The sequence below is a fragment of the Heterocephalus glaber genome, unplaced genomic scaffold, assembly GCF_053883595.1.
Source record: "Heterocephalus glaber isolate CG9 unplaced genomic scaffold, H.glaber_assembly_v1.0 deba00001428, whole genome shotgun sequence".
In the NCBI taxonomy this organism is placed as follows: domain Eukaryota; kingdom Metazoa; phylum Chordata; class Mammalia; order Rodentia; family Bathyergidae; genus Heterocephalus; species Heterocephalus glaber.
Window position 1 is genome coordinate 20394861 of NW_028258293.1, and position 9833 is coordinate 20404693.

The window sequence follows — 9833 nt, forward strand, 5'->3', positions numbered from 1 at the left end:
GGAAGAGAAGCAGAGGGAAAGAGAAGGTGATGTAGATGGCTGATGGGAAAGAGGCTGGCCAGCCAAAGAAGGGGACAGTGGAGGTGACCATTGTGGAGGTAGGGAAGTGAGACAGAGCCTGCAGTCCCGAAGCATGGAGTGAGACCTTGGAAGGAAGGGTCTCACCTCACCCATAAGTGTCCCCCGTGGGATGGGAGTGGCCCTGCCATTGACTGCTGTGGAAAAGCCCAGCTTGGCCCTTCCCCTAGCGCTGTATACAGCCGCCCCCTCTGCTGTCTATTTATTGCATGAATCTAAATTATTCTCCCCAGCCAGAGCCCAGCTCCTGCTCCCTGGGAAAAGTGGCGGTGTGGGCCTGAGCTGGGCTTTATATTTTATATATATGCAAATCGCATTTTATCATATATTTAGGGAAGGCCAGGTGGCAACCACAACGTTTTTTTAAGAAAACTGCCCGGCCCCCAGAATTTATTTATTTTCTGACTTACAGTGAGCGAGTTATCTGCCTTCTGCATTTTGTAGACTTTCTGAATAAAGTCAAGTTCTTTTCCAAAAAAAATAACTATGGACTGAAACCTCTGAAACCTTGAGTCAAACCTTTCCTCATTTAAGTTTATTCTCTCAGGTATTTTGTCACAGCAATGGAAAGCTGACCAACATAATATACTAAGAACTATTGAGTTGTTTAAATGGATGAGCTGTGTGGTGTGTGAATTTCATCTTAGCCTGTTAAAAAAGGATAGGGAGGGCTGGGGATTTAGCTCAGTGGTTCCTCTGCCTGCCTTACAAACCCAAGGTCCTGAGTTCCACACACACACAAAAGAGGATAGGGAGGCATCCTGGTGGGTCAGCTCAATTCAGATGTCACCAAGTCTCCCAGGATTGCTCCAGCCAAGAATCAAATATAAATAAATAACCTACAACTTTGGACAATATGAAATAGTATTAATTTTCTTTTCTTTTTATTTTTTTGGTACCAGGGATCGAACTTGGGACCTTGAGCTTTCAAGGCAGGAAGCAGAACCACTGAGCTAATTCCCTGGCCCAGTATTACTTTTCTTAAAATGTTTCTGTTTACAATATATAATGGCTACATTCATCACAGGGAGTTGGTACATGTACATAACACATCTTAATTCTTTTGTCTCCTTCCCCTCCTACCTGCCTCCAAGATGATATTAGTTTAACTTGGGACCCAGTTCTATTATGACAAATATTAATAGAAAAGTGCTAAAATAAATATTAGTTGTAAGAATAAATATTAGCTGGGTGTGGTGGTGCACACCTATAATCCCAGCACTTTGGCAGGCTGAGGCAGGAGGATCTTCATGAGTTCAAGGCTAGCCTAAACTACATAGTAAGACCCTGTCTCAAAAAAATCCAAAACAAACAAACAAGCAAAAAATAGAATATTAAGCCCTTGGTTTTAATATTTTGAAACTAGATTTAAATATAGTTATGGCCTTGGAGACTATTTTATTTTTTGTTTTGTTTGGTGTTTTGTCTATTTGATGTATAAGAATTGTTGCAATTTAGATTGTTTAAGAAAATTTAATTAAGTTTGTGTAGTGACCAACGTGCTGGACTCCCAACACTCATTTCATCCTGGCTAAGTAGTAAAAGCCAATTGGCAGTCCCTTCCCCAGCCCAGGTTGGTTCTAGGAATGGTCATGTGACACAGTTCTGGCCACCTTCCTCCTGCCCCCTAAAAAAGACAATAATGAATTGCTGTGTCTGGCTAGCAGAGCCACATGGCTCCTCCCATGAGGCTGACACTGGCCTGCCAGGAGGTGGGGCATGGGCCCTGAGGTGCCACCGGAAGTCACCTTTCCTCTGTGCATCCCGCTGTGTGACTCGAGACATTTCTCAATGGTTTAAGTCATGTTGTCTCAGACTTTGTATTCTTTTCACCCAAAAGAAAGATAATTTAAAATCAGGATTTAAATGTAAAAATGTGGTTTAAGACATTTTTATTTTCTAAGTTTTGTTTGGTGAGCACATAAATTGGATAAATTTAGCATTAATTATACTTGATATATTATGGGAGTTGTTACAAATTCCCCTTTGTCCTCACAGAATTCCCTTAGACTTTAAAGAATCTAGAAACAGTGCAGAGAGACAAATTTCAAACAGAGACCCATCCCCTCAATCCTAAAAGGAGGACTGACTGCCAACATGAGATATGTCCTTGAGCCTGGTTTGGTGGCACACGCCTATAATCCCAGCACCTGGGAGGCTGAGGCAGGAGGCTTGCTGAGAGTTCAAGGCCAGCCTGAACTACATAGCAAGACTCTGTCTCAATAAATACATACATACATACATACATACATACATACATGCATAAAATCTGAGAGAAAAATCTGCAGAAATCACTGGCCTGCTGATACCATTTCTCAGAGAAGAGGAAGGCCAAGCCCAAAGGAACAGAATACCTGTGGCTGTGCTCTTTGCCAGTGCCCAAAGCAGGTGTCCGGGCACTGCACCTCGGGTCAAAATGACTCCAGAGCCAGGTGAGCTCATGAGGCTCTGAGATGGGGGTCCCATCTGAAGGGAGGGTCTCCAGCCAAATCTGGATGATGGTGCCGGGAGGGAATGCAGCTTCAGTGTTGCCAAATCTTCTATTTTTCAAGAAAAGCCAATGAAGGAATCTGACCATCGCCATCCTGATCAGAGACCCCTGTAAACTGCCCCCTTACAGCACAGCTGCACCTGAGGACTCACAACACTATCAGCCCAGCTACTGATAGCAGCCACTGCTCCCTGCGCTTTCCCAGGCCTCATCCTTGGGCAACCAGTACCATGTGCTCTGTCAAGCCTTGTTTTTGGCAAGGAGCCACAGCCCCCTCTCACTGAACTCCGCCCTCCCCATGGCTCTACAAAAGACCCTGTAGCCTGTAGGAGAGCACCTCATCTGGTCTCCAGTGCCAGAGTGGTCCCTCTCAAGTTTGTTGGACAATAAACCTGTCCTACTGAGCTCGTACCTCTGTTTCTTCTTTTCCTTTTTCCTAACAGCCAGAAATTTGGATCATAAGAACCTATCAGTTTTTAGACTTGGACAACCAGTTCAACTTCGAAAGCAAAAACATAACACCACAGGGCCAAACAAAACACATCCACAGGTTCTCTGGGGTCCCCCCGGGTGTCCTCAGCCACAGGCTTGCAGCAGGGGCAGAGGAGATGCGTGGAGGCCGAGAGGGGGCCCTGTGCGATCAGGTGGACGTTTCCCTCACACAGGAGCTTTGCCGACACAGCTTCAGGCCCACACAGTTGGACAGAGAGTACATGGTTTGTGCTAACAGCCAACAAGAAGGGTTGGTGAGCTGCAAAAGGTATCCAAGGAGCTGAGCGAAAGGTCCTGATCGTGTCCCCAGCTAAAACACCCAAGACCCCCAACACACAGGGTTTTTTGTTGTTGTTGTTGTTGTTGTTTTGGTACCGAGGATCGAACTCGGGACCTTGTGCTTACAAGGCAGGTCGCAGAACAGCTGAGCTAAATCCCCGTCCCCAACACACAGTCTTCATCTCAGTCCTTGCCAGGCAAGCTGCACCCTGGTCATTGATGAGCCATCAATGGGACCAGTTCCACTCATCTCCTCTGCTGGGTTCCTCGATTTCGTAAACTGGCCCGGTCACTCACCTAAAAGTAGACAGTAAGAGAGGACTGAGACTGCTGGCCCAACAGGACTTGGGGCTGCAGGGAGCTGGAGTCTTGTCACACCTCTCAGGAGCCTCCCGGCTAGGCTCACCCAATCCTCATGTGCAGTGATCACAAATATTCATTGATTTTTTTTCCCTCTGGCTTTTTGAGACAAGGTTTTGCTATATAGTTCAGGCTAGACTTGGCCTCACTATATAGCTCAAGGCTGGCTTCGGACTCGCAGCAATCTTCCTGCCTCAGCCTCCCCAGTGCTGGAACTACAGGCGTGCATCACCACACCTGGCTTCATTGATTTCTCAAAGATTACAATAAACCGGGCTGGGGATTTAGTTCAGTGGCGCCACACCTGCCTGGCAAGTGCAAAGTCCTGAGTTTGATCCCCAGTACCCCCCCAAAATTACAATAAGCCAAGGCAAGTGACTGCCTCTGACTGAGAAACCAGCTCATTTCCATGGATCTGAGTGTTACTTTAAAAAGAAGTGAACTCTGACACATTGTAGCAGGAAGGATTTAGATTAGATTAGATATGAAGAACAATTTCCAGGCCACACAGTTTGTAAAACATTAAGCAGGTTACAAATGAGGAAGTAGAGGCCCACACGGGGAGGACTTTTTGGCTGAAGAGTAATGTCTGTCTGACATGTTGGTCAGATGTTATCGGGGGCGGGGGGGGGGGGAGATGGTGACAGTCCTGTAATGTGTCACTCCAGCCTCTCCACACTCCTGGTAAAAGCTGCTGTTTACAAAAGGTCACCCGCTCACTTTCATAGGTTCCTTATTTTACTGTATTGATCATAACCTGGAAAGACACCATTCTGAATGTTAAAATCCCCAAAAGATCAAAAATGTAATTCTGAAGCGCCATATGTAGCGTCAAGACCCTGACATACAATTTTCATCTCAGTCCTTACCAGAGTCAATCTGCACCCTGGTCATTGATGAGCCATCAACGGGACCAGTTCCACTAATCTCCTCTGCTGGGTTCCTCAATTTCATGAACTGGCCTGGTCACTCACTGGAAAGTAGAAAATCAGAGAGAATTAAGACTGCTGGCCCAACAGGACACGGGGCTGCAATGAGCCCTACAACAAACAACAACAAAGAATTTTTAATTTTTTTCAGGATTTGTTTGTTTGTTTGTAACAAGGTCTCCCTTATGTAGTTCAAGCTGGCCTTGAACTCACTATGTATCCCAGACTGGCCTTGCACACCCACAGTAATCCTCCTGCCTCAGCCTCTAGAGTGCTAAAATTACAGATATGTGCCACCACATCTGGCTTAATTCTTTAAATGATATTCACACTTTTTTTTCTTATTGATGGAAATTAAAAGTAGGGCCTCAAGCATGTGTGCTACCACTGAGCTACACCCCCTACCCCATTTACATCTTTAAAGGGGTATTTGAGAAACACGTAAAAAACAGACATTTCATAGGCCATTTTACACAATAAAATAGGCAAACATTTATATTTTTTGTTAGCATACATACTCAGTTATACTAACAATAGTCAGGTGAATATTTAACCACAGACTGTGTTCATAAAGAACTGGATCCAAAGGTGAAATGTGCACTTGGGAGGCTGAAGCAGGAGGATCGCCATGAGTTCCAGGTCAGCCTGAGGTTCCATAGTGAGTTCAAGGCCAGCCTGAACTACATAGTGAGACCCTGTCACAAAAAATTTAAAAAACAAGGCTAGGGATTTAGCGCAGTGGTTCTGCTGCCTGCCTCGCAAGCACACGGTCCCGAGTTCAATCCCTGGTACAAAAAAAAATTTTTTTAATTTAAAAAACATTCCAATAAAATCAATTTTTAAAAAAATTTTTAAAACCAAAGGTGAAATGTGTTAGACACTATCTCTATGGCACTCCCTGTGAGCAGCCATCCAGCTTAATAAACTTCTGTCATCTGAGATACCATGACAGAACAGGGCTGGGGAAATTTTAAAAAAACGATGACAGAATCTACACCTTTGACAATATCGATCAGAAACTGAAATAGATCACTGCCACATACGAGTAGTCACCCAGCCTTTCGTTTTTTTTATTTTTTATTTTTTTGGTACTGGGGATCGAACTTGGGACCTTGCGCTTGCAAGGCAGGCGCCAGAACCACTGAGCTAAATCCCCGACCTAACCTAGCCTTTCACAAATGCAGATGTACAAGCAGGACACCCATTCATTTACTGAGAAAGTTTCACCATTTCCACATACATGCACGACTCTGACGCACAAAGCCATCGCTGTGATAACGCACTTTCCCCAGCCAAAGGATGTGGAAAACAGATGAAAATTCTCTGAAAGTCCTTAGTTCATACTTCCAGAATCGGAAATAATGCAAAGATGAAATACATAGCATGTAAATTATAAACACAATGCTGACAGATTTAAATAGTGGGAAAAACTAAAATAAGACAAAATCAAACAAAAAAACTAAAAGGAGAATTCAATACATGAAAAAGTATATTTAAAAGAGCTGGTTGGCCAGGCATGGTGGTGCACACCTGTAATCCCACCGCAAGGGAGGCTGAGGCAGGAGGATCGCTGCAAGTTCCAGGCCAGCCTGGGCTCCACAGTGAGTTCAAGGCCAGCCTGAACTGCATAGCGAGACCCTGTCGCAAAACACAAAAACAAACAAAAAGACAGCCTTCTTCCACAAGTCCCTGCTGCGGCAGGTGTCTGTGTGTGGGAAGGGACCCAAAGGCAGGAAAGTGTTACCCACAGGAGTTGTGTGCACATTGCTGAGGCCCAAGGAGGAGCCAGTGTCAGAAGAGCAGCCCCATCACAGCAACTGGAGGTCCAGGTGCATGTGCCCTTCCAGAAAGGAGCGTGGAGGGGTCTGAGCCATCCAGGAAGGGAAGAGGGTGAAGGGCAGGTCCTCTGGAGCAACATCCGGAGCCTGCCACGTATCAGACCCACCCAGCTCAGAGTTTCCCTTGGTGACCCAGGCTGCTGATGGTCTCATTCCCATTTCCCCACCCACTGCAATTGTCTTTGGTGACAAGAACTGAGACATTGTTTCCAGCAGTGACTCTGAATTTAGTTATGTGTGTATGTCCTTCCTCTTATACCTGGACTTGTGGGATTTCCTTTTCTAATAAAATGGCCCTCTGGTTTCTTCCCTGATAGGACCCAGGTTCCTAAAATAGAATTGTTCTAACAATGTAAGAAAGGTTAGGTTGAAGCCAGACATGGTGACACACGCCTGTAATCAAAGCTACTCAGGAGGCTGAGGCTAGAGAATCACAAATTTGAGGCCAGACCCTGTCTCAAAATAAAAAATGCAAAGGCCCTGGGGTCAATCCCCAATACCACCAAAAACAAACAAAAGCTGGATGTTGCCTCAATGGTAGACCATTTGCCTAGCATGTGTGAGCCCCAGGTTCAATTCCTCAGTACAAAAAAAGAAAGAATGAGAGAAAAGAAAAGAAAGAGGAAAGTTAAAAACTAGTGTGATTTCCTACTTACCATGTGGCTAACAAGCATTCCTAGTGCAAAACCAGTGAAAGGGCAGCCCCAGGCCGGCTCTGGAGTGGGACCCCAGGTGACTATTTCAAGAGTAGCCTGCTGTGTCTTTCATTCCCTTCTGAGAGCTGTTTCTCAGACCTCAGTTGTTCCCCGTAGCTGCAGTCTGAGTTCACATCCACAGAGATGAGGGTGAACAGACACACTGGGCCAGGGTCCCGAGTTCGCTAGAAGTGAGATCCAGTTTCTTTAATGACACACGAAACTTCCCGGAACCCAGAACTCTAGAAGCAGGAAGGAGCCCTAATCTGCCCGCCCTGGTCAGTGCCTCTGGAAATTACGTCATTTTTGTCCCCACTTTCCTCGAGTCCACCCACCTTGATGAGGGCTGGAAGAACAAAATAAACCAGAAATCAGCCAGATAAAAAGTAAACAACCTATATAGAAAGACTGAGGATTCTTCTCTATCTGTACGGTCTTAGCTTCGGTCAACAAACTCAAGCAAGGATGCTCTTCCCATTCCATGCGTGGAGCTGAGCCGGGAAAGATTACTGTTCCCAGATCCTTCTGAGCCTTCCGATAGGGATGCCCAGAATTCTGGGGGGCTGCTGTGGGTTTTTTTGTTTTGGTTTGGGCTTTTTGGTACCGGGGATTGAACTCGGGTCCTTGAGCTTGCGCAGCAGGCAGCAAAACCACTGAGCTAAATCCTGGGCCCTGCTGTGGGTTTTTAAAATTCATTGAGTTGTGCTGTGATCATTTCTGAGAACCTTCTCTCTTCCAGACGCTAAATGGGAAGGGTCGGAATGTTCCAGAGATGACTTAGAGCGGCCCCTGCCGGAGGTCAGGGCAAGGCCGGGACACAGGGGACTTTTCTTTTCTTTTCTTCTTTTCTTTTCTTTTCTTTTCTTTTCTTTTCTTTTTGAAACATTTATTAGTACATTCTAGATGTACAAAGTGATAACAATTCGTCCTATGGCATTTGTACCTGTACATGATGTATCTTCTTTTTTCCCATCCTCCCTCCCCTCAACTGCTGTCTCACTCCTTATATACAAAAGCTTTGTTTTCATTTTTTTCCTTCTGTTCTCTTTTTCTTGTCCCTTCTTTCCTTTTCCTCTCCCACTCCCTTGTTCCCCTTCTCATTTGAATATTTTCTTCCCATTTCCCAATATCTATTATACATTTTGGTCCTTATTTCCACTTTTGGTTTCTCATACCAGAGAAACAAAGCAATATTTAAACATGTGTGTCTGATTTATTTCACTTAAGAGTATGGTCTCAAGGTGCATCCATTTAGCTAGAAATGTCTCAAGATCATCCTTCTTTATGGCTGAGTAGTGCTCCATTGTGTCCACTGAGCTAAATACCCAGCCCTCCATTGTGTTTTTTAAAACCACATTTTTTTAATCTATTCATTAGTTGATGGGTAGTAAGAGGGTAGAGCTAAAGTCTCAGGCTTGTGAGGCTCTGGAAATTGGGCACTGGCAGCTGAATGAAATTCAGCCCCTGAAACTCACAGCTTGATCCCGGAGGGCAGAGTGAGCTCCACAGCCTATGAAGAAAAGGTACAGAAAATGGTGTCAGTCTGTGGACTGGAGCTTTCTTACAGCTTAGGGAAGTGAGAACCAAAGAAAACACCCTCACTACCAGACCTGTCAAGGTGTCAGGCTCCCAAAACTGGACCCACCATATTCCTCTTAACCAGAGGAAGATAATCTGATGCTCAGCCCTGACTGCAGTTTCAGGCACGAAGTTCAGACAGAGGCATCCTGGGAAGGGTGAGGAAAAAGTGAGAAACAAGACAAATACTTCCTCACACAAAAAGAGCACTGATAATCCCAGCTATGCTGGAGGCTGAGGCAGGAGGATGGCGATTTCAAGACCAGCTTGGCAATGTAGCAAGACCCTGCCTCAAAATAAAAAGAAAAGCAGGTATGGTGGTCCATTCCTGTGATCCCAGCACTCTGGGAGGCTGAGGAAGGACAATCACAAGTTTGAGCCCAGCCTGGGCAACTCAGCACGAACCTGTCCCAAAATAAAAAATAAAAAAGGCAGGGGTTATCCATCAGTGTGAAGGTCTTGGCTTAAATCCCCAGTACCACTAAAAACTCAAAGTAAAATAAAAATGAAATAGCTGGGGAAATAGCTCAGTGCTGGAATGTTTGTGTCGCATGTACAAAATCCTTGTTTCAATTCCCAGCATCACCAAAATATTTTTTTAATTTAATTTTTAAAATTTTTTTTTAATTTAATTTTTTAAAACTTTGAACCATAATCAGAAAACACAGAAAGTTCCTACTGTTCCAAAAGCCAGCCTTTGAAATTAACAAGTAGCCAGCACATACCTGTAACCCCAGCACATGGGCGGCTGAGGCAGGAGTGTCATGAATTCAAGGTCAGCCTGGGCAGACTACATAGTGAGACTTTATCTCAAGGAGCCAAAAATACACAAATAAAGAAATTAACCATTTAACCAGAAATCTCCCCTGGGACTTTGTAACAGTAAAAGACTTTAGTATGTTGAAGATGTTCAGAGATGAATGCATACCTTCCATTTCAAAAGGGAATTAGTAAGTAAAAATAGGGGAGCGGGGGATTTAGCTCGGTGGCTCCAGCATCTGCCTTGAAAGAGCAAGGTACAAAAAAAGAAAAGAAAACAAAACTTAAAGGAGTAAGTAAAAATAGGGAGAAAAGAAACAATATGAAAAAGAAC

At 44.6% G+C, this 9833-nt stretch overlaps 1 long non-coding RNA gene across 1 annotated transcript; it reads right to left on the reverse strand.

Moving 5' to 3' along the window:
- Nucleotides 1-1960: 1960 nt before the first annotated feature.
- On the reverse strand, nt 1961-8679 carry LOC110350527 (uncharacterized). The gene is made up of 3 exons (XR_002397138.2): nt 7124-8679; nt 4570-4673; nt 1961-3637 (listed from the first exon to the last, which is right to left on the reverse strand). It is a non-coding gene; the product is annotated as an uncharacterized LOC110350527 (long non-coding RNA).
- Nucleotides 8680-9833: the final 1154 nt, after the last annotated feature.